At 34.7% G+C, this 26,475-nt stretch overlaps 1 long non-coding RNA gene across 1 annotated transcript; it reads right to left on the reverse strand.

The window, feature by feature from the left end:
* Positions 1–2,602: 2,602 nt before the first annotated feature.
* LOC132615743 (uncharacterized) lies at positions 2,603–14,416 on the reverse strand. Its single transcript, XR_009572816.1, has 2 exons — positions 14,032–14,416; positions 2,603–3,076 (listed from the first exon to the last, which is right to left on the reverse strand). It is a non-coding gene; the product is annotated as an uncharacterized LOC132615743 (long non-coding RNA).
* Between the last annotated feature and the right edge of the window lie 12,059 nt (positions 14,417–26,475).

Genomic DNA, 26,475 nt, shown 5'->3' on the forward strand with positions numbered 1-26,475 from the left:
TGCCCCCTCCCAAACTATTTTCGCTTCTGCCCAACCCAGCCTAGCCCAAACTAATTACCCGACGTGCCCCCCTCGCCCAAACCCTTTCCTTCATGATATCATCGCAGTATGTTTATATATCATGATGGTATCATGGGGGACTAAGAGAAAAACTGAAGCAGTACTCCATGATACCGTCTCAGTATATTTATATACCACGATGTTACCATGATCCTGAGAAGTGTCTCATTGAAGGACTGAAGCAGTCCTCCATGATACCATCACAGTATATGTATATAAGACAATGGTAGTCACTTTTAGTAAATGAACATGATCATTCATAATACCGTCTCGGTATATTTATATAACATAATGGTATCATGAAGGACTAAGAGAAAGACTGAAACATCTTCCATGGTACCATCTCAGTATATTTATATATCATGTTGGTATCATAATTGGAAGGCATCTCGGGTAAATACTTTTGATTTTTTCTGGGGATACGAAAGTAATGGGGGTATGGGCGGGTAATTATTTTGGTTTGAGGGGGCATGCATGATCTTTCCTCCTTTTTTTTTTTTTTTTTTTAATATAGATTTTGCTAGAAGAAAGAAATGGTATACAATTAGAATAAATAGTCGTTGCATTTAAATTGAAAAATTTTAAAATTCATAGGTGGAACTCCATTATTTTGACTAAAATCTTTTGTTTGGATAAAAGTAGGGAAGCTCTAGCCATTCTTTTTAAGATTTAGCCCACAAAAAAAGAAAGAAATAATTAAAATTAGTATGAATTGCATCTAAAGAAAAAATACACACTTGGAACTCCAATTATTTTGACTAAAACTTTCATCTGTGTGAAAATAATGGGTTTTCAGTCAAGTCATTTTTACAAATTGGGTCCAAACAAAAGAAATATATATATATATATATATAATGGGAACAAATAGTCATTGCACCTAAAGAGGAGATAACAGAATACAAAGTTGAGGTAAATATATATGATATATAAACAAAAAGTAAGAAATACACAGTTGGAACAGATAACTATTACATATGATTATGTTGTAATTAACAGTTGAAAATACTCCGTTTGAAAGTTAGATTTGTCGATTTTCCATCAGCCTCATGCGTTCAAAAAAGACTGCATCCACTCTATTTGCTATGTTAACGTCCAGCTGTCAAATTAAAATGCCAAGTCAAATAGGTAATTAGGATTAAAATAATTCAAATATACGCCGGATAAACGATACCAGGGTCCCAATATTATGCCATCTAATTTTCTAAGAAGACATAGAATTCGAAGACAGGATAGCATAAAATAAGCATAAGATGCATATTTTGTGGCATTTTCACAAAAGTATACTCCTTTCGTTCTAATTTACGTTGTACCTTTTTCTTTTTAATCTATCAAAAAAAAAAAGTCACATTTTATAATTAGATTTAACTTAACTTTAAAATTTTATTTTTATCCTTAATGAAATGATTTATAGCAGCATAGATGTCTAAAATTTGTTTTAGACCACAATTTTTTTTAAAATCATTTCTTTCTTAAACATTATGCCAAATTAAACGGTGCCACATAAATTGAGATGAAAAAAATAGCTTGTTTTATCGAAATTGAAAAGGATAACAAGTTTAAGAAATACATGAAATCAGTGGGAAGGCATGTGTTACAAGTCTAATTAGGGAAATTCAAACACTTCCCAAGGACGTAGAGTCAACAAATGTTGCCAGAGATCCGAAAACAACTCAACTAACTGCATTATTGATTGAATTCTGCCCCCATCTATGTTCCCTGCACTCGATGGATAGTTAGGATTTCTATTAAAGGAGTTAAAAAATATAAAGAAGTAGACATATCAAGAAGTTAAGGGTATTCAACATTTACTATATACTGTATACATAAAAATAAGTTTGATTTTATATATATCGTATAAATTTTCGCCTAGGGGGTTCGGATGAACTCCCTTGCCCCCAAAACCCCCTCCAAAAAACGCCAATAAAGTATTCCGCTACTTATTGATAACGTCCAATTGTTCAAATTCACTCCTCAAAGAGAAAATGTACACAGTCGTCGCAATATAATTTACCCAACTATGAGTCGAGATCGAATCTACAGGGAACAATATACTAGGCGATCAAGCAAGTAAGGAATTTTCACTTTCTAAGCCAAACACTTTTTAATATTTGATTTTTTTGTTTAACAACTAATAAAGATAAAACTAATTAGAAAGCGAGAAAAATGAACAACGGCCACAAGCATTGATACAAGGGAAATTACGCTCAAATAACGATCCGATGCATTTTATGATTTTACAACTAAGAGCGAGTTATGTTAATAGATAATGGTTTCTAAATCTCATTGAAAGTCTTTCAACCAAATCAATGAATTTGACTCTAAACTTTTCCAAGCTTTATGGTGTGATATTAAGCACTACCAATTGAATCTCAAGTTAACTTTCGTATTCTTAGCTCAAGTTATTAGATGGGGTTTAAAGTCCCAAATCCTTGTTAATTAATCTTTCCCAACTTCAATTTTTCTCTTCCGAGCTCAAATCGAAGTAAATGGGCGAGTCCTAGGGTTAGCTAACCTCTTAAGAAACAGTAAAGAACAAGATTAATTAAAGAAACAAAGACCCATTTCATTAGAAACAAAAACCATTCAACATAAGCAAAACAAAAGTTTTAATCCAAACTTTAATCATGAATATTCCCATAAACAAGATTTAAGTGAATAATAATTGCTACACACTTAGGTATGCAATACAAAATACGGAATTGAAGAAAGGTTTAAAAAATTTATCATTAAAATCCTCCAATCTTCTCCTCCAATAGTGTAGTTGATGAACCCTAGCTTCCAAGTCTTGTAAAAATGGCCAAAGATGAAAATAATGTCTCCCTTGTCTTCCTTGTGTAGTTCCCCCATTTCCTCACTCAAAAAATGAAAAAAACAGTCCTCATAATTTCAAATTTTCGAAATTGCAAAACTGGCCTTTTTTTGCACTTCTAGCCAGTTTTTTCTTTTCTTCGTTTTTGCTCTTTTTTACCTCATTTTCACTTGATTTCTTCCCAATTACTTCTAAATTACATAGAACCTATAAAATGAAAGTAAACGACATTAAATACACTATTTTCTCAATCAAGCTTAGCAAAAATCTAAGATTAAAGAAGAGATAAGTTGGTAAATTACCAACTTATCAAACCGTAAACTTAAATTATTGCTTGTCCTCAAGCAATCAAAACATACCATCTCCTTCGAAGGAATCAACTCAATAGTGCACCAACATCATACCAAGTTAAAAAGTCTACTTTAAGCACAAACACATGACTTTGATTGGTATCAACAATTAACCCAAGACACATGAGTCGCCAACAAGTTCTCATTCATTTCATTTCATTTCAAATGCTTAAACACCAAGTTAGTAACAATCAAGTCATGACACTATAGCTTCAAATTTGCCTCTTTGTCGCAAAACAACTTTCTTTGGTTCATTCTTTTAAATTGGAAAATGGAACAAATTCACAACTCAAATTCTCATGTGCCCTCACAATCGAGAGAGAATCCCAACTCATAAAATGCAATTTAAGACACAAATGGGATATCAAATTGAAAGAATTAGCTCTCTCACACACAAAGATGTTTAAATGCACACAAGTAGTACCATAGACTTGACTTTTATGTATTTCTCCACTAATATAGACACGCTTGGTTCAAAATTAATTAGGACTTAAAGGATTGTAATGTAGGCTTTTGGTTAAGGTAGGGCACAATTTGAGTAAAAGTGCATCAAAATCTCCATAAGCACTACAATTTGCAACAATCAAATCATACTTTCTTTCAAACTTTTCCACCCTTTTCTTTATTTTTCATTTCACCAACTAGCTTTCCCTTTATTCACAACTCTTTATTATTCCTTCTTTCAAAATAATAAGGAAGTTTCCAAAAAAAAAAAAAAATCCTTTTCTATTCTACTGCTTCATTTTTTTCTTTCACCTTTTCACCCTTAAAGTAACTCCATATCACAACTTTTTTCAACCATCACCGCCAAATTTAGGATTTTAGCCTATATTTGCACTTTCAAAACACTTAGGGAGGTAGGATGCCAAAAGATAGGTCTATAAAGAATAAAAGGTTAAAGCTTGTAACATGATTGCAAAAGAAAAGGCGAAAGGCTCAAAAGGGGTTGACTAGGGAAAGTATGCAAGGGTAGGAAATTTAAGGCACAAATACGGTTCAAGGAAGGCCTAACTTCATTTTTCAAACCAAGTAAATCTAGGATTTCTCCTTGAAACACATTCCGGGCAAGTTTTAGATCACAAGATATGCAATCGAACTTGCAAATAAACCTCACAATACATGGCACATGAAAACTCAATTAGAATATGTATCCAAGATCCAATTGAAACAAAATGAACTCACAAAGTCACTTTTAATCTAAATAGACTAATTAGTGAAAGAAAGAACTAAAAATTGAGTCTAAAGGCCAAAACAAGAATCATTACTTCTCGTTTTCTTTTTCAAAGATCAAGAATTCCTATGTGAAAGTTTAAATAAGTTGTACTAAGCAAGCCAAAAGTTAGTGAAGGGGCAAAAAAATCACATCCCAACACTTTTTTTACTCCTAAAGTACCTAAAACTCAATTCTACACCTAACCTACAAGGTTTACTTCCCTTAAGAAAGTGCCCAACTATCTATCCTAGGGACAAGCCGACTCAAAACTATCTAAAAACACCGGGTTCACAAGACATTAGCATCCTGGGGAAAAGAACCACGACAAAGAAAAGCCAAGGATATTGCTAATACACAACAAAACATAGGCATACAAAAACAAACAAAAAAAATAAAAATCGTACTAATATAAATATGTTAGTGAAAATAAAAAAACAAAAAAAAGTCAATCTACCAAATTATCATCCATCATGACATATCACACACCCATCACAAAAATATCTATCAAAATGAAGTTTCACTCCCCAACTTAAAATGTTGCATTGTTGTAATACCTCGTACCTTTAAACTAAGCCGCGTCTATGACTCAGGGATCCCGGAAGCCGAAAAGGGGGAGTTTAAGTAAAAAACCCAGACTCAATTCTACGGGTGGCATTCGATAGCCAAAGGGACGGACCGTCGATTGATCGATGGCCTGTCAAAATGCACCCTCCTTAGGAGCCTCATTTTGCAAACTCTCTGGACTTTCTCAGACTATTGACATTACAGTCGAATCGACGGACAGTCGACAGGTCGACGGACAGTCAATAGGTCGACGGAGCGTCAATGATGCATCGTAAAAAATCAGACTCGGACGGTCTAAGCAACTCGACGGACCTTCAAGTGTACCGTCAATTCTCCCCGACAACAAACAATATAAGTACAACATTTCATTCTAGAAAATCAGTTTTCATAATTTCCAAGCCCTAACACGAAGGTTTTCTTCTCCCATCAATCCAAAACATCAAAGTAATCCTATTCTATGCATTCCAAGTCAATTCTAATGTGTATCCATGATTCCTAAATAAGAATTCATCATTCTTAACATAGGTTTTCCAGAAAATCCATTTAAGGAATTCAAGATTAAGGCTTTGGGATTCTTCTTCAAAGTTCAGACCTTTACTACGAATTTGGAGTATCACCAGGTATGTAGGGTTTCTATACACGAGTGGGAACATCATTGTTCTTCCCACTCTACGTTCTTCTATGATTATACGAAAGTTCACCAAAACTAGGGTTCTAGACATGGTCATGATAACCCTAAGTACATTTACCATGATATATCATGTTTGCTTTAATAGTTCGTTATTGTGTTCTTAATATTCTCTTTTGGTTATTGAGAATTTATCTGTAATCCATGCAAACTCATACTTTGCATTCCATGGGTTCTTAAATGCAAGATATGAACTTTTATGTTTATTTTCATGAACTTCTACATGTTTCCATGTTTTCATACAATTTATATTATATATTTATCTTCATGTTATAATATAATCACGAATCATGTTTACAATCATGTTTATATACTTCATGGGCTACTAAGCCAAATATATCCATGTTCATAATTTTAGGAGTTGCACAGATTACCGAGAAGGCTCAGATATCCTGAAACTATGTTAGCCACCGTAGGCTAAGGATCGCTCCGCCTAGTTAGGACGATTCCTTCATGTTTTATTGATTGGATCATTTCATGTCATGTTCATATCTCCTACCCCTGGCAAGGTATGATATCTCTGCTAGTCGGGTAAGGTACCAGACTCCACGTACCCACGTGGTGATTCATGTTGTTGGTTATATTAATGCTCTCCCAACTTAAAATGTTTTTCTCATGTTTATATATATATATACTTGTCAGATGATACTCATGTTGATGTTCAGCTTACAGATACAGTTTCAGTTTCAGTTCCATTATTTCATGTGCCATGCTTTATTTCATTCAGTTGCTTTACATGCCAGTACAATTCAAATGTGCTGACGTCCCCTTTTCATTACCCGGGGGCCTAGATTTCACGATGCAGGTATTGATTTACAGGACAACGAATTTACTCATTAGAACATTGCTCGTATCAGCTTTTGGTGAGCCTCATCTCATTCGGGGTTATGTTTTTACTTCTATTTATGTTAGTTATGCATTTAAGGTATGTCGGGGGACTTGTCCCGGTGAACAGTTCAGTAGTCAGATTTATGTCAGAGGTTTCATAGACTAGTCAGTTGTTATGTCAGTTGTTATGTCAGATGTTCAGTTGAGTTAGCCTCGTTGGCTACCTTACTATAATTCTGCACTCATGATATAATAGTAATACTTTCAGACTTATGATTATTAAACTTCATGTTTTCACAATTCATGCATGTTTACTTTATATTCCGCATCAGTTCATGTCCCATGTAGACTCAGCAAGCCATGTGATTTGCTCGATCACATGCAACAAGACACCGAGTGTCGTGTTACGTCTAGGCCATGGTTCGGGGCGTGATAAAGCTTGGTATCAGAGCCTAGGTTCTAGTGTCTTAGGGAATCTATGAAACCATGTCTAGTGGGGTAGCTTTTATATGTGTGTGCGCGCCACACATATAAACAGTTGACCACCAAGACATCTAGGATTGTCTCACTTCTTTCTACTCTAGATCGTGCCATAGAGCTATGCCGTAAGAAATTTTTCGACTTCTGTCCTTTTCTACCGAATACGCCTCGTTTTAAAGGAAGAATGAGACGTACCGCTAATTATTATCGACGTGTTCCTTTCAGATGGAGTTGTCAGGAATGGAGCAAATTGGACCGGAACGTGTGGGGAGAATAGACCGAACCCTTAATGCATTTGAGGCTCTTGTTTCGAGGGGATGTGCCTTATTCCCCCTCTCGATAATGCAACTATGAATCCAACACGTAATAGAGTTGCTCGTGCAACAAAAAGACATGAGAGGACCGATTTTACAAGCATACCGAATTGCCCCACATGTGGGAAGCGCCACATAGGTGAATGCTACATAAGACTCAAAATATGCTACAATTGTGGTAAGAGGGGCCACAAGCAGACCAAGTGCCCCAAGTTAGGCCGTGGAGATTGCCACTCAGCTCCATATCCTGAGGATGCTCTGGATTGTTTCGTCTGCAGAGGATTAGGATATCTACAAAGGGAATGCCCCAGTTTAATAACAGTATGGATTTAAATTTTCAGCGGCATCCTCCTTGTAGCAAATGTAGCAAAAGGCATGCAGGAAACTGTCGTATGAGCATGGATGTATGTTATAATTGTTGTCTTCGAGGCCACATGCAGAGAGAGTGCCCATCGACCAAGTATAGTAGTGCCAACAGAGGTGGGGGTGCAGTTCAGCCCACCGGACCAGTCGCATCAGCATCAGCAACACCTTTTCTAGCCCATAACACTCAGGCACCAGCAGGTCGAGGCATAGGTAGTAGTCAAGTGTCAGGATCAAAAAGGGGTTAGACCCGTTATCATGACATGGTAGGTTGTTAGGCTTCAGAGGCACCGCCAAACGTTGTCGTAGGTATGCCAATAGTTTTCCCTCTTCATATGTATGAGCTGGTATTGCCTCTTGAATTATTGTGTTCTAGTGGCTACATTGTGATCGAAGGTTCAGAGTAGAGTATTTTAAAATTTTCCCTTCAACGATGAAGACATACTTCAGTGTGACTATGTATATGGCTAAAACAAAAAAGTTAGTGTTTGACTAGAAGATACAATTGGATGATGTTGAGTCTCTTGGTATAATCCTAACTTGTTTAAGTGTTTTGGCAGCATTATAGGTTGTAATGTTAGTAAGTTGTCTTAAGAGGATTATTTTGATGGGTAATAGAGAAGGTAGGCAAGGAAATTAAAAAAGTAAGTCTCACAACGATAGTCTTAGAGTCAGAACCAGGAGAATGATCAGATAGCGACTTCTCATCAGACTTAAGGAATTCTCAGGCTTAAAACGTCAGCTTTTGAACTAAAGGGGGGATGGTACGACAAAGTACCAAGGTATAGCATGTGTTCTTTATATTGATAAGTGTCAAGAAAGAAAAGTTTGGAGTAACGCTATTCTGGAGTAATTCACGTATTAGGTGGTACCTATGCCTAGAAGTACTCTACTCATACCTTACATACTATATCGTTCTCACGTTAGCGCTTTACACTCCATGTTTATGATTCAGGGATGAAGACTTCATACGATAGCAAGCTATGCAAAAGAAATGTTCTTGCATGTTTCACACATCAGGTTGTACTCGTGTCTAAAGTTAAAAACCGCAATCTTGTCCCACGTATCTATCGTGCAATTATACCCATGTCCATGATCTAACTTTTAAGTGATTTTCGAATATGATGATGATTTTGATAAGGATCAAGGAGAAAGTAATGTCAACGTTTAAAGACAAAAATTCCTATGCGATCTACACCTATCCCTCGAATAAGAGGAGAATGACTAAGGTAAATGTCTTATTTTGACCCCAACGATTATGCTATCCACGTTGCCACGTACTCGTACCCCAATTCATCTCTTCATGCGTCCCACTTATAGCGGTATCGTAACAATGATGGTGATAGGTAATGATGAAAGTAGATCAAGATGGATGTCCTACCCACGATTCGATGTAATTCGTGTGTATGCTCCTCTAGCTAATGTCTTAAACCATCTCATAGCTTGGCACTAAGGATGCCTTTCTCTTTTCCTAAGTACCTATGCCTTGTTCATGTCCAAAACGACTTTATACTCATGTCTTAGATGCTTGATGCACGAAGTACTCATGCCTATAATCCCTTCCTTCATGAACCTTATTTTATAACGAGGGCATCTACTCACAGTGATAAGAGTAAGCTATGTTGAACCATGTCCCATTCTGTAAGAATATGTAAGTTCCAAAGGTGATAGCTTATATGTGCTCTATGTCTCTGAGTACCCAAGAGTGAAGCCTGCAAATTGCACTCCATGCAAGTCACACTTATGCTTTATTCTTACTTCAATACTCATGAACTCATGTCCAAACGCCAGGGTAAGCAGCTTCGAAGTACTCATGTAAACGCCATGTTGCTCATGTCCTCATGCCCCATGTCATGCTATTCATGTATTAATGTTATATGCCATATTAATTATGTTTCCATGTACGTATGTTCCGTTTTACGTCATTCATTTTCAATGTCCCCATAGCATGTTTATGCCCTAAAATGAAGTGTCTCATATGATTCGTACGAATGCTTCATTTTCTCCCAATTCTTTATGATCCGCTCACGATAATAAGCAAGGTAAGCCAGCTCATAAGTATGTTTCAGAACGAACAAGGTAAGGTTTGAAGTAAAGTTATACCCCAATTTCAAAGAAGAGATCCTTTCAGGTACCTTGTGGTACTTATTTAAGAAATATTCCACTCAGATTCGACGTATTCATGTCATGTCTATGCTAGAACATTGTGGTAAGATCGTATTCTAGTTCTATGACTCATGTCCGTCTCATTCGCATCGAGTTTCGCTTACATTCAAAGCCTAAGTCATACTCCTATCTCATATGCCCATTATGGTGGTATATGAACATCTATGATCAAGTCTCTAAGTGTTCAAATTTCATCTCCGCTCAGCACACAAATCTCCTATTGTAAAATCCATGTTTTTGGCATTCAATTTCATGTTATGATATCCATGTATTCAAGTCTCATGTCAGCTCAACACCCATGTATCCACGTCGGCCAGTATTCATGTTCCATGTCATGCTCCTTACGTCCATGTAATCGTGTCATGTTTATGTTCGTGATCCAGTAGTCATGTCATTCATGCCCGCGAATTCTTTCTCAAGTCTCGTGTATAGTATCCATGTATTCATTCACTTCAATATCTATGTGTTCATGTCAGATCGGGACTCATGAAAGTTATTATTCACGTATTCATGTCAGTCACATTCATGTTCTGATACCCTGTTATGTCATGTCATGCGTATTATGGTGATCTTTGAGGTTTGTGTTGTGCTCTGGTTAGCTGGTAGGTGGTTGAGTTGTTAGGACCAGAGTTAAGTATATTAGACTATGGAAAAAGTCAAGTTGATCCAAGAGCATTTGAGGATGGCTCAGAGTCGCCAAAATTCCTACACAAATATGCGGCGTAGGGACTTAGAATTTCAAGTTGATGACTGGGTGTTCCTAAAGGTCTCACTTATGAAAGGTGTGATGAGATTTGATAAGAAAGGAAAACTTAGTCCCAGATACATTGGACCTTACAGAATTCTACCAAGGGTTGGTCAAGTAGCTTATGAGCTTGAGTTGCCACAAGATTTGGCTGTTGTACACCCAGTGTTTCATGTATCCATGTTAAGGAAGTGTGTGGGAGACCCTTTGTTGGTTGTTCCTACTGATACTATAACGGTTAAGGATGGTTTGACTTATGAAGAAGATCCCCGTAGCTATTCTAGATCGTCAGGTTCACAAGTTGAGAACAAAAGAAATTGCCTCAGTAAAAGTCTTGTCGAGGAGTCAGAAAGTGGAAGGGGCTACATGGGAAGTCAAAGAAGACATGAAATCCAAGTATCCGTACTTGTTTAAGGAACCAACAGAGAATGTTCAAGGTAACCCTTCCATAGTCCATGTCATGTCTCATGTTTCAAGCTCATGTATCCAGTGCTCATGTTCCATGCCTCAATATTCATGTTTCCATGTAACAATGTCATAAAAATTCAGTCTCCATGTTCCATGTCATGTTTCCTCACATTCACGTACTCAAGCCATGTCCAGTCACACTCTTAACCATGACCCATTATTCGAGGACGAATGATCTCAAGGGGAGATATTGTAACACCTCGTACCTTTAAACTAAGTCACGCCTATGACTCAGGGATCCCAGAAGCCAAAAAATGGGAGTTTAAGTAAAAAAAAATCAGACTCAATTCTACGGGTGGCATTCGACGGCTAAAGGGACGGACCGTTGATTGATCGACGGCCCGTCAAAATGCACCATCCCTAGGAACCTCGTTTTGCAAACTCTTTGGACTTCCTCAGACTATTGACAGTACGGTCGAATCGACGGACTGTCGACATGTTGACGGACCTTCAATGATGCACCGTCAAAAATCAGACTCGAACTGTGTAAGCAACTCGACGGACCGTCGACATGTCGATGGACCGTCAACTGCACCATCAATCCTCCCTGACAACAAACAATATAAATACAACACTTCATTCTAGAGAATCAAATTTCACAATTCCCAAGCCCTAGCATGAAGGTTTTCGTCTCCCATCAATCCAAAACATCAAAGTAAGTCTATTCTATGCATTCCAAGTCAATTCTAATGTATATCCATGATTCCTGAACAAGAATTTACCATTCTTAACCTAGGGTTTTCAAGAAAACCCATTTAAGAAATTCAAGATTAAGGCTTTGGAATTCTTCTTCAAAGTTCAGACCTTTACGACGAGTTTGGAGTATCACCACGTATGTAGGGTTTCTATCCACGAGTGGAACATCATTGTTCTTCACATTTTACGTTCTTCCATGATTATACGAAAGTTCACCAAAACTAGGGTTTTAGACATGTTTATGATAATCCTAAGTACATGTACCATGATATACCATGTTTGTTTTAATAGTTCGTTATTGTGTTCTTAATATTCCTTTTTCGTTATTAAGAATCTTTTCGTCATAGTTGAAAACCCATACTTTGCATTCCATGAGTTCTTAGATGCAAGATATGAACTTTCATGTTTATTTTCATGAACTTCTACATGTTTCCATGTTTTTATACAAGCTATATTATATATTTATCTTCATGTTATAATACAATGACGTCCCCTTTTCATTGCCGGGGGCCTGCATTTCACGATGCAAGTATTGATTTACAGGACAGCGGATTTACTCGTATCAACTTTTGGTGAGCCTCATCTCATTCGAGGTTTTGTCTTTACTTCTATTTATGTCAGTTGTGCATTTAAGGTATGCCGGGGGCCTTGTCCCGATGAATAATGTAGCAGTCAGATTCATGTCAGAGGTTTCATAGACTAGTCAGTTATCATGTCAGATGTTTAGTTGAGTTAGCCTCGTTGGCTACATTACTATAATTCCGCATTCATGATATAATAATAATACTTTCAGACTTATGATTATTGAACTCCATGTTTTCACAATTCATGCATGTTTACTTTATATTCCGCATCAGTTCATATCCCATGTAGACTCAGCAAGCCATGTGGTTTGTTCGGTCACATGCAGCAAGACATTGAGTGTCGTATTACGTTCATGCCATGGTTCAGGGCGTGACAATTGTCCTCAATGTAACTACACAATAGAAGCAAAGCAAGAGGGACTCCCTGAATAGACATGTCACTGAACTAGAGCATAAGGTGAACTTGAAGCCATTTTGTATCAGAATGTACATTTCTCAGCAGTCTATCGTTTCATTTGGCTAAACAATCTTTGGTACGGTATAATTCCACCAAATGAAGGATCATTTGAGAACCTACCAGAGAACATTAGGTGCATCCAGCAATAGAAATATAATGAAATTTGGCATAAAAATCGAGTCTTGATGTTAAAAATCATAGACATCCTAGTACACCAAAAAATGCCATCAAGAACTTTCATTAGTACTCATATACATCAAAACTATTACGAATATCCATCAGCCTATTCAACCACCAAATCAATTTTTCGGACACTCAAACTCAATGTTCTTTTACAGCATCTCAGGATAACTTCTATTCTCAGGATTCTACAATTCACAACATTCAATTTGCATTACAGTATATGTGCCATTGAGCTTCATTCATGATCATTCATCTCTTGAGTAGAGTGACATATGCAGGCGAACATTGTTAAAGTGGAAATTAGCTCGTTCTAATGACATTCAGCACAACAATTACCCCCCAAAAAAATCATAAACACATCTTTCAAATTACACATGCTGAAACATCTAGTACGCTGGGATAACTCGTTCAGTAGCTGAGAATCATTCTAAATCAGCTGGCACAACACACAACGACACTAGCACGAATGACACTCACAGTCGCTTGGCTTAACACCGGCAGTCATAGTATCAATTAATGTCGCTCTCCCCCACCCCACACAAGCATTATGATGCCTTTAAAGATCATTAGAGCAGGTTTTGGGGGGGAGAATCTGAACACTTGAGCATGCTTACAGGCAAGTTCGCCACACTTCGCGCCAAACGAATGCCTGTGACAAGCTCGAACAATTTGACCAAGAAGCAGTCCACAACCTACTTGAATATCCAAAACTTACTCACAATCAACTCTTAATAGTGCTTGGTTACTAAGACTTTACTGATGAACTAATTCCCCTCTTAGACAATTCATCAACTAGGTTGTGTGCATCTCTTTAAACAAGCTATTTCTCACCACCAGACAATTGAATCACCCTCCCCAAAACAAGGAAACTATAGTTCAAAAAAGCACAACTACATGTCATTCAGCCAACAACACCTCAAGTTGTGACCCCAAATTTCGTATAAACAAACCATAGGTATAGAAAATAAAGGAAAAGAAAAATTTCAGCAGAGAGAAAGCAAGGGAGAGAGAGGAGAGGAGAGAGGGAAGAGAAAATAACAGAGAAAGAACAAGAGAAGCGTACCTGGTTGTTTGTGGCCTGTGATGGTGAGTTGTGTGAGGAGTGGCGATAGATTTAGGAGGGTCGAAGGTCTCAGAGTTGGGTGTGTGTGAGTGTTTGTGCAGTTTAGTGGTAAAATATTGGGCAGATTTTTGCAATTTGCACTTGGTTCTTTCAAATATATACAACACCTTTTTCACCTGGGACTTTTGCATTAAAGTGTTACCTAGACATGGTCACTATGCATAGTGCACTGCCTCACTTTCTCTGCTCATTTAATTTCCAGAGGCAGTTTTCTGTATTTTTCCTTCTTTTCCATTTTCTTTTGTCTTTTTTTTTTTTTCACTGTGCAGTCTTTCCACACTTAGCTCATGGACTATTTTCTACACTGTTACGTTGCTGCTCTAATTTCATCCCTATCCAAAACAACTCCAAAAAATATGAAATTTGGTAGATTAGTCTAAAACAATAAAATAAACTATTCTGAAAAAGAAAATTTCAAAAATGATGAAAAACTTTGAAAACGATGGATTGCCTCCCACCAAGCGTTTCATTTAACGTCGCACCACGACGGTTACCAACTTTACCCCTTTTCTTGCCATTTAGAACTTATAAATTGGGCACCCAACTTGGACTCAAGTTTGTGACCGCGAGCGGCGGGAGTGGTAAGTAGATGAACAAGTCAAACGTCAATTTCTTCATTTTACACTTCTTGGCTTACAAATGAGGAATGTAATTTTGCCTTCTCGATCTTTCAAATTGCAAGATGTAAGGCACTTGTCTTTCTTTTTCACCATCCAACATGGATGTACCTGGCTCAATTCCCATACCACCACACAAATTCAATGTAGAAAAATGGTTGGACTGAGACTTCAACCTCCCAATTTGTAAATTTTTCCGGATTTTGACATTTTCATTTTCCCCCAAATTAGAGTCAACTTCTACCATTTTTTGCAAGAAAACGGTTGACTCTAATTTCTTTTCTTCTTCGGCATCTCCGATGAGAATGGATTCGGTTGGAGGGTGTTCAATTCTTGATTCCTCATTTTCATGATTGGCCACCTACATGGGCATTATCTTCTCATATTGAGCATTTGAGAATTCTTCTTGATTTTATGCAAATGTCCATGGAGGATCTTTGTCTTCGCTCATCAAGCCAATTTGGAGACTAGTTTCCAAGTACTCCTCCAAGGCCTTTTGATTTTCATTTCCTCTATCAAGTAGGCATTCCATCATGAGCTTGAATTCTCCCTTTTGACCATTCTCAAACTTCTTCCGCTTCCATTTTCCTATCATTGTCACAACAAAAAGTAGAACTGTCATAGTGGGGATTCGGGGAAGGGAAGGACACATAAGCACAATTAGTCCCATGGCCATTTTGACCACCACATCTATCACATATGCTCCACTCATGGGTTCGAAATTGTGTACACAATCCTTCCTCGGGAGACTTCAAACAAGTTTGCCAAGAGTGGGGTCCTCCACAATAAGGATAAGGTCATCAAAGTATGAATAACTACCCTCCGATCCATTTTTATGGAATGATGCCATTTTTCAAATAAAAAGAAAATAAAGCAAAGAAAACAGCGACATAAATATTCACAAGTTTGGACTAAAGCAAGTTAGTTTATTTCCTAAACTAGCCTAAATACGCCAAATTGTTCCTTGGCAACGGCGCCAAAAGTGATAACATCCAAATCTGCTCCTCAAAGAGAAAGTGTACACGGTCGTCGCAATATAATTTATCCAACTATGAGTCGGGGTCGAATCCATAGGGAATAATATACTAGGCGATCAAGCAAGTAAGGAATTTTCACTTTCTACACTAAGCCAAACACTTTTTAATATTTGATTTTTTTGTTTAACAACTAAAAAAGATAAAAATAATTAGAAAGCAGGAAAATGATTAATGGCCACAAGCATGGATACAAGGGAAATTACCCTCAAATAACGATCCAATGCATTTTATGATTTTACAACTAAGAGCGAGTTTACGTTAAGAGATAATGGTTTCTAAAATCTCATTGAAAGTCTTCCAACCAAATCAATGAATTTCTCTCTAAACTTTTCCAAGCTTTGGGGTGTGATATTAAGCACTATCAATTGATCTCAAGTTAACTTTCGTATTCCTAACTCAAGTTATTAGATGGGGTTTAAAGCCCCAAATCTTTATTAATTAATCTCTTCCAACCTTAATTTTCCTCTTCCAAACTCAAATCAAAGTAAATGGGCGGGTCCTAGGGTTAGCTAATCTCTTAAGAAACATTAAAGAATAAGATTAATTAAAGAAACAAAGACCCACTTCATTAGAAAGAAAAAAAACCATTCAACATAAGCAAAACAAGAGTTTTAATCCAAACTTTAATCATGAATATTCCCATAAACAAGATTCAAGTGAATAATAAATGCTACATACTTAGATATGCAATACAAAATACGGAATTGAAGAAAGGTTTTAGAAATTTATCATTAAGTCCTCCAATCTTCTCCTCCAATGATGTAGTTGATGAAACCTGACTTCCAAGTCTTGTTAAAAATGGCCAAAGATGAAAATAATTTCTCCCTTGTCTTCCTTTTGTAGTTCCCCCGTTTCCTCACTCAAAAAATGACAAAAACAGTCCTCATAATTTCAGATGTTTGAAATTGCAAATCTGGCCATTTTTTGTACTTCTAGCCAGTTTTTTCTTTTCTTCGTTTTAGCTCCTTTTTGCCTCATTTTTACTTGGTTTCTTCCCAATCACTTCTAAATCACATAGAACCTGTAAAATGGAAGTAAACAACATTAAATACATTGTTTTCTCATCAAACTTAGCAAAAATCTAAGATTAAAGAAGAGATAAGTTGGTATTTTCACTTATAATTACTAAAATAAACTTTTAATTGCTTCTTTTTAGTTCATGATAATGATCAAGAGGAAAAACATGCAAGGAATACGTGTAATCTGACATATTCATTAATTGTTTTCCAGGAAATATAAGTTTTATTGTTATGACCAATAGTTTGTACTGTTTTCTTTAGTTCTTGAATTACCAAAAGATTAAAAATATTGTCAAGGACTATAGGTAGCCTCTGATCATTAGTCAAGAACTAACCAAATTAAACGTGGCTCAGTCACATACCATAAAATTAATTAGATGTAAGGTGATTATAGGGAAAAGGACATATATGACCGGTCGGCCATAAATAATCCCATCCTCTAGTCCAATTTTTCCCAAATTCAAATTATACCTACTAAACCAATCTCATCCATAGCCAAAACTTAAATAAGACAATTTTCAAATAAAAACTCAAACATAAAAATATTTGAGGCGATTTTTATATATAATATGTGTTATTTGTGTATAAAATATGTATCAGTACCTATCTGTAATGTATAGAAACTGTATAAAATATGAATCACTAAGGTATGTATCATTTTTGTATATAATATGTATCATTTGTGTATATAATGTGTATCAGCACAATGCAACTGCCCTGTATAGAATAGAAAATTGTATCATTTTTTTATATAATATGTATCATTTTTTGTATAGAAAGTGTATATATAATTCCAGCATGTGTATATAAACTGTATCAGTCTTGTATAAAAAGTGTACCATACGTATAAAAAATGTACTATAGAAACCGTATCATTGTGGTATATAATATGTATCACTATTGTATATGTTAAAAATAAATATCATATCATTATTGTATAATATGTGTATAATAAATGTATAATTAACATATAATTTATGTATAATAAATGTATGATTAATTTCAGCATATGTATATAAATTGTATAATTCTTGTATATAAAGTGTATATATAATTCTAACATATGTATATATGCTGTAGCAGCCCTTTAGTGGCGACGTAAGTTGCCACAAAAAGTCTTTTTTTTTTAAGCGTCTGAGCTGTTGGGCCGACCAGCCTTGATATTATTTTGGCCGATCGGCTATTTTTTGGCATTAATTTGGGCCGACCGGACTCCTGGGGGTATTAGGCCCAAATTTAGCATTATTTTGGGCCATTGGACACACAGTGTCCTTTTCCCGTGATTATATAGCTTACCATGTGTCCATAATGTGGCAACCAAGTTCATGCACTATATATACACAGATTATTTATGCCTAGCTAACACAGGCTTCTAATTAAATTGTAAAGCTGAAGTTGAAAGCAATCACAAATGGCCATGATATCAATCAATTTGACTTTCTTATGCATCATTTTGCTGATTACATTTGGTAATTTCTCTTCATTTTTTAGAATTAAGTAGTTTGCTTATTGTTTTAGCTAATGTAAATTTTGATTGTAAATTGTATCTATAGGTTCACAATTCTCAAAGGTGGTGGGAGATTCAGGTAGCTCAACATCAACTCAATATACTGTTGGGATCGAAATAATCAGGTATCGTGCGGAAGCTAACAATTGCAAACCTTGAACGACGATAAATCGGACAACAAAGAAAACTATATTAAAAGACGCATATTATTCTAATATGGTTTGGCCAATTGGCCTACATATGAGAAAAACTAATATAAATAAGCATAAAATCTATTGAGAGAATTATCTCCTCCTAAACAAGACTCTTTAATGACTACATTATGGATGTTATTGTGTTCTAGTTGTGGGAAGGATATCTTCAATTTATAAATGTACAACACTTTTCCTCCAAAACGAGGATTTGCCAAATATGGAAGAGAGTTATATTTTCCTTTCATGAAAAGTAAAAACAATTATGGTAATACTTTGACTTTCCTTCAAGGGAAAAGTAAAACTCAAATTTGATAAGAAAATCAACACAAAACCCCTAACATATACAAGTGGAGATCTGCGCACCAATGGCAAATTACCTTGGGATAATGACAAAGATTGCATAGGAATATGTCCAATTTTTTGTAAAAAAGAATTTCTGTAACCCACAACCCCCGAGGCTCGCCTCGGGGCAGGGCAGTGGCAAAACGCTTTGGGGCTAACGTGCGGGGCTTAGTTCCTATAAGGCTTACGCCCTAAGCGTCCAACCGTACGCCCTAAACACGCCTAACGCCCAACGCCCAGGGCTCGCCTAACAGTTCTTACACAAATTATATTTTAAATTCCTTAATTAAAATCATTCACCCTCATAATTGTTTAACAAAATAATGCTACTTAATAGTTTTTCATCGATAGAAATAGAAGATTGGGTGTAACTCATATAACAAGTTGTAGTATTGGATATTTACTATTTGAGAACGTCGTGAGGGTGGATATCACTTAATTTAAAAAAACAAAACACATAACGGAATTGTACATTTTCACTTGTCATTGATCATAAGTCTTATGTATCAGAATTATCATATAATTTTATTTTTTGTTCATGAAGAAGTTATGTTTTAATTGTAATATTGATAAATTTTATTGATTATTTGCTTATAGGGAGTTAAAATGAATAGTATGATGGTAATAGTGTTTTAAGAAACTGTGTTTTTTTTCGTGTTTGAAAGTTAAAATGTTAGAATTGTTTTGCATTTCATAATAGCTTTTATTTCATTGTATTGTTTATACTTGTAAAATTATGTTATATATAATTACAAGTTATAAGCGGTGTATAATGAATTGCTTTGATCATTGTTTTGTGAGGATCAAGCGCGCATGCGCGCGCTCACACACACACACACATATACATACATACATACATACACATACACATATATATATATATATATATATATATATATATATATATATATATATATATATATATATTTCATTTATATACAATTTTCTTTTATTTTTTTTATGTAATTTTACCTATTTAAAAATATTTATTGTAATTATATTATTTTAAGAAATACTAAAAATTAAATACCCACGGGGCTTACGCCCCGTGCCTCGAGGCTTACGCCTCGTCGAGGCGTATGTAAAACGTCCCGCCTTACGCCCCCGCCTTTTAAAACACTGCCCACAACATGCGTGCTCATGTACGGATAAAGGCAAATTATTTTTGCTCAGCAAAAATGACTTGACTTGAAAAGAAAAGAAAAAAGATTCATTTGTCAATTATTTTGAGGATATTGGTTTTTATATGGACAAATATATCGACATCACTCTAAATTTTATCGGGATTTTTCATATAGCCACCTAGACTATCTTATGACGTTTGAATGCTTAACTTCTATTTATACTGTGTCATCACTTAGATATAACACATTGCTAACATGACAACATGAGTGTTTTATACTCTTTTCTAGAGTGTGAGAGTATGAATCCAATTAAAACAGGTATCACTACTAGAGAAAAAGAAGAGAAATTAAAAATACATAAATTTAATTTTTTAAATTTCTTTCACTTTACATTGAGATTTGAAATTGAAACTTTAAGGTGAATTTTGATCCCCCGAATCATTGAGCCAATCTCTAATCTTGTGCTCAAGGGATGTCAAATCATTTCTTTTTTATTGACTCTATATGCAAAAGGAATAATTCTAGCTAAAGAGATGAGATCCCTGCGCCTGACTAATGGAAGCAAGGGACCGAGTTATTCTCTATAATCATAGTATAAAACAAGTAAACTTTAAAGAAATGTCATATAGGAATGTCCGGTACAAATCTATATTTGTACATAAAACATGAATAACTACCTTATACATATAATATAATTTCTTTTTGTCGAGGGGATTCGGGTGAACACCCTTCGGCCCCTAAATGTGATTAAAAAAAAAAAAAAAACCTCAAAAGAGACATTCTGCTTTCGCTAGCAACTTTAGGTGGCTCTCCATTTGTCCATTTAGCTTTAAGATTTAGGGTGTTTTTGGAATAAAGGATAATACTTTAATTTCCATGAATTTTTTTTTTCCTTAAAAAACATGTGGATTTCTCACTTATTTTCTAGTGTTTGGTAAGTAAGCAAAAAAGTATTATCTCAAAAGCATTTATATATGATCTAGCAAAACATTATGGGGTGGGTTGGTGTAGAGAGTGAGGGTTCGGGTGTGGATGGTCAAGGGATGGGGGTTGGGGGCGTTGGATAAATGGAGAGGAAACAATGAACTTGAAATGTCACTTGTAAAACTTGGTTTCCCTACTTTCATTAGGGAAGCCATCTTTTTATTTTTAAGGAACTTGTTATCCAAGAGAAAATATTTTTCAAAATCTTGTTTAACCAATCAAACATGAAAATTAAAAAAAAAAAAAAAACATTTCCTCCATATTAAACACACCCTTTATGTAGGGATCTAGCTAGTAGCTCAGTTGGTTGACTACATAAATTTTTACTTTGTTGGCGAGGGTTCGAATCTCACATTGTAATCTCCTTCCTCATTTCCCCTTCACATATCCCTATGTAATTAAAAAAAATAGAAAAAAAAAACAAAAAAACACACCCTTTATAGACATCTCTTTGATGATGAATTAGAAACAAAAAGGTATGGATCCCAATTTGGAAAGCCACTCGTGAGTCCCGGACACCTCTCTCTTTTGTCCCCCATTTCGCACTATTACAACTTGCTATAAATACCTTTCTCAGCTATGGAACACTTCCCTTTTTTGGCTGAAATATTAATCCGCCCGTCTCAAATTATCTGTTGTGATTTCTGAAAGATGTTATCTCTATTTATTGTTTTAGAAGTTCAAGATAAAATTAATTATTTTTTTCTTATTTCACTTTTATTAGTTATTATTCTTGAAGACTACACACACCTCAATTATGAAGTATGTTATGATTGTTCAAATACCAATGACAGATAAATTAGTTAAAACCTCATCCTAATTAATACTCCCTCCATTTCATAATTAGTGACTTTTTAGGCTTTTTATTTTATTTCAAAATAAGTGGTGCTTTAGGATTTCAAGAAGAAATTGATTTTCTTCTTCCAAAATGACCCTTATTTACATTATCAAGAATCATTAAGCTTTTATTTTTCTAGGCATTTAATTAGGGGTAAGTTAGTAAAAACACTCCTAATTTTCTAGGAGTGTGCACTTTCTTAAGGGGTGTGCATAAGCCTAAAAAGTCACTTAATATGGAATAGAGGGAGTAATATTTTTTAAAGTTCGAGTAAATAGAGAATTACGATAAATAATTTGAGACAAAGGGAGTAGCAACGCAAGGAGTGAAGAAGTTTAAATAATACTTACTCCCTATGTTCCAATTTATGTGGCGCAGTTCGAATTTTGAGAGTCAAACAGTTTAATATTGACCATAAATTTAGGCATGGGATCTTCAAGTTTTTTAAAATAAAATTTTACATATTCGAAAACTATGTAAAAATTACTATAAGTATAACGATTGACAATTCAAAACTATTTAAAAAAATGTATAAAAAAATACGATAAAAAAAAACTTGTTTAAAGAGCAATCCGATACACTAATACTTATTTGAATCTCGAAACTGACACATAATTGAGACGAAAAGCTCCAATAGAACAAAAAGAAATAAGACCACTTGTCATATAGTCATCATCATTCTCGATTTGCTGGTCCAGTGCCTCTCTTATCTCGAAGTTGGCGGGTCTAAATGCTACGCAGTTTAAAAAAAAATCAGTCTTTTTTCTACTATATTAGAAGAATGGGTTGGATATTGTCCACCCACTCTTCTAATATAGTTAAAATTTAAATTAAAAAAAATGGTGGGGCTCACTCTTATACAATAGTAGAAGTAAAAAAAAGTTTTAAAGTGGGGTCCACGTGAACAATTAGGAGACAATTGTAAAAAAAAAGGATATTTAAATAATGATAATAAGTTCAGAAAATGGTAAAGGTACGCTTAGAGAAAATTTAAAGAAGAGAAATGCATGAAAAAAGAAATAACGATTTAAATTGAACACAAAAACCGCTAAAAAATTCATAAAACCAAAAGATATGAAACTTATACCTTAGACACATATGTCTCACACAAATAATGAGGAATAACATCAAGATGATGAAATATAAACGATCAAGAAACGTATACACATATTTTCTTAAAATGATGAAGTTGGTCTATACTTAAAAATTTAAGACTATAACATATGCTAACACGTGAAAGCGTTTTTCAGTGTTGTTGAGTAGAAAGAGATGATAGCATGAAACTCGGTAGGAGAAGGTGTATTTCAAATCTTTCAATTGGAGAACCAAACCAAAAAAGTCATATATGGGAGAAGCGGACTAAGTAAAATAATTTATTGATATTTTCAATTAATTGAATTATAATACTTTCTATAATAAAAATTCCTAATTACATTACTAAAAGGTACTCTCTCTGTCCTAATTTATGTGACATAGTTTAACTAGGCACGAAGTTTAAAAAAGAAAGGAAAAATCTTCGAAACTTGTGGTCTAAAACAAGTCATAGATATTTGTGTGGATTTAAATAATTTCATTAAAGGTAAAAGGGGAAGTTTCAAGTTAAATGATTTCTAAACATAAAAATATATAATTCTTTCTAAGACAAACTAAAAAGAAAAGTGTGGTACTATTTTTTGTGTTGGGCCCGTGCTAGCACGGGCTTTCATCATCTAGCCTATTATTATTATTATTATATATAAGCCTCTAAGGAGGACCAACACCGCCTCAAATACTTGTACCAAAAGCTTTACAAATTGTACATGCAATGAATGCTTGTACCATAAGCTATATAACTTGTACACTTTAGTCAACTATTTTTTTATCCCACGTGGACATATGTCATAGTACTAATATTTATTCCCTTCTCATATATTGACGCATGCACTTCAATTTTAATTTTCCGACACATTTATTTCCTCCGTGAACTTTTACTTGTTAACTTTTGACTTTTCACGTTCTTGCTTTTCTACTGGTCCTCTCTTGATAATTGAGATTTCGTTCCTATGCAGTTCAATTTTAATTCTCCTACACAAATTTATTTTTTTCCGTGCACTTTTACTTGTTCACTTTTGACTTTTCACGTTCTTTAAGAATTAACAAATCCCACGTGGATATATGTCATAGTACTGAATATTTATTCTCTTCTCAATTTATTTCCTCCGTGCACTTTTACTTGTTCACTTTTGATTTTTCACGTTCTTGGTGAATATTTATTCTCTTCTCATGTATACATGTATGCACTTCAATTTTAATTCTCCGACACATATTTATTTCCTCCGTGCACTTTTACTTGTTCACTTTTGACTTTTCATGTTCTTTAACAATTAATAAATGAAGTACTCCCTCCGTCCCATATTACTTGACCACATTACTTGACTTTTCACATTCTTTAAGAATTAATAAATGAAGTACTCCCTTCGTCCCATATTACTTGGCCACATTACTATACTTGACTTTTCATATTCTTTAAGAATTAATAAATGAAGTACTCCTTTCGTCCCATATTACTTGGCCATATTACTAAAAATATATGTCTATTTTTCTATTCAATAGTTTTCTTATATTATATATAAACGCCCAAGGTGGACGAACACAACAACAATAAGTTGTACAAAAAGCAACTAAAATTGTACTCTAAGCAGGGATTAACATGTGTACATTTCAGATGTTGAACATTAATCCTACCTCTTGTGTGTTTACTTTTTAAGTCCCCACGGGTCCGTAATGTCTTAATTGTCCTTTCATTTCCTTCATTTGACATAAACTCCCTCTGTCTCAATTTAAGTATCTACGTTTGACTAGACACGGAGTTTAAGAAATAAAGATAGACTTTTAAATCTTGTGGTTCTAAATTAAAAATGTTTATACTATAATAATATCCTTTGAATCTTGTGATTATAAACTTGACATGTAAGATATATGAATTGTCAACTTACTAAATATAAAAAGAGGTGGACACAACCAAAATAAGATAATTTTTTTTATTTAACAACAAACGCCCAAGGTGGACGAACACAACAATGATAAGTTGTACAAAAAGTAATTGAAATTGCACTCCCTTAGTCTCAATTTATGTGTCTACGTTTGACTAGACACGGAATTTAAGAAATAAAGATAGACTTTCAAATCTTATGGTTCTAAATTAAAAATGTGTATAATTTAATAAAATATCTTTTGAATCTTGTGATTATAAACTTGACATGTAAGATATTTGTATTGTCAACTTACTAAAAATAAAAAGAGCCGGACATAACCAAAACAAGATAGATTTTAACAACAATTGAGAAATTAAGGGGAAAAATAAGAGGAAGAAAAATAGAGACTCTCTAAGGAGAATCGCAGTATCCTTTGCAAAATATACAAATCATAAAGACTAACTAAATTGAGTAACCACATTAATCATATTGGGGCCCGTGCATCGCACGAGCATAGTTTGCTAGTTCGTCGCTAAAGAGTGATTGTCGAAAAGAATAAACCACAGTGGCTCTGTGCCAGAAGTGATTAGCATATTTTGTTGAAAATATATTATTTCTAGCATTTTAAAGCAGGATTATTTCAATACTGAAATTGCAATTGGGTCATTACGAATACATTCTAAATTAAGTATATATACATATATATATAATGAATTTTTGGTTTAACCATCTGGTATTGAAAATTCACTTGTCAGAATAATCCATAGTCGCGCCGATAAAACGCTCCCTACTAGAATCTCTACATTCTCAGCTTAAATGTGAGAACTCAATTACAACCAAAGGCACTTCATCTATCCCACTATCTCACCAAATCCCTAATTGGTAGTACAATATATATTATTTGTGTTGTCATTGTTAGTTTTGTCACACCCCCTTTTTTCCACGTAAATAAATAAAAAAACAAATTAGTTATAAATTTATTTAAGAGGGTTTTTCCAATTAAAGTGACGTTTTGAAAAGGGATTATTTTATTTATTCAGAGTCGCCACTTGGAATTGAGTTTTGGTGTTCCAAGTCACCTTATTGAATTCCTGATCAAAAGGAAAATTGACTCTTTAATTATTGGTCTGCGAAAACAAAAGTACGGGTAAGGAATTCTGTTGATCGGGGAGAAGGTATTAGGCATTCCCCGAGTCCCGTGGTTCTAGCACGGTCGCTTTATCAACTTGTGTTCGGCTTAAATTATTTTGGATAAAATGTATTTATTTAGCTATGCCTATGATTCGCTTAGAGTATTGTTGAACTTTTATTTCTTTTTGAGTTGGCAATGGGTCTTGAATAAATTCATATCCCATCTCGCTCAAATTCATCATAATTACTTTAGTTAGGCCTTAATATGGATGTTGGAAACACTATGAGACCAAATATTGTTCTATCGCGAATTAAACTTAAGTACAAATTGGTTCAAACCCTCCACGCATAGCTAATGACGATTACAGATAAAAGTATATAATGATGCATCAACGTATACATACAAATCATCCAAAAGAAATCCAATGACCCAAAGTTGAGTAGCAGCTGTTCTTTTTTTTTTTTTTTTTTTTTTTTAATTTTTAATTTTATTTCTTAACTACATGACTTTAATGGATAGCCTAGATAAACTATAAAACAAAGCAACAATCGTTATACTAGTTAATTCTTCACCTAAATCTCAATCTTTATCTGAATTCATCTTTTGTACTAATTCGTCGACTACATCTTAAATTTT

This window comes from Lycium barbarum, chromosome 10, assembly GCF_019175385.1.
Source record: "Lycium barbarum isolate Lr01 chromosome 10, ASM1917538v2, whole genome shotgun sequence".
Classification (NCBI taxonomy): domain Eukaryota; kingdom Viridiplantae; phylum Streptophyta; class Magnoliopsida; order Solanales; family Solanaceae; genus Lycium; species Lycium barbarum.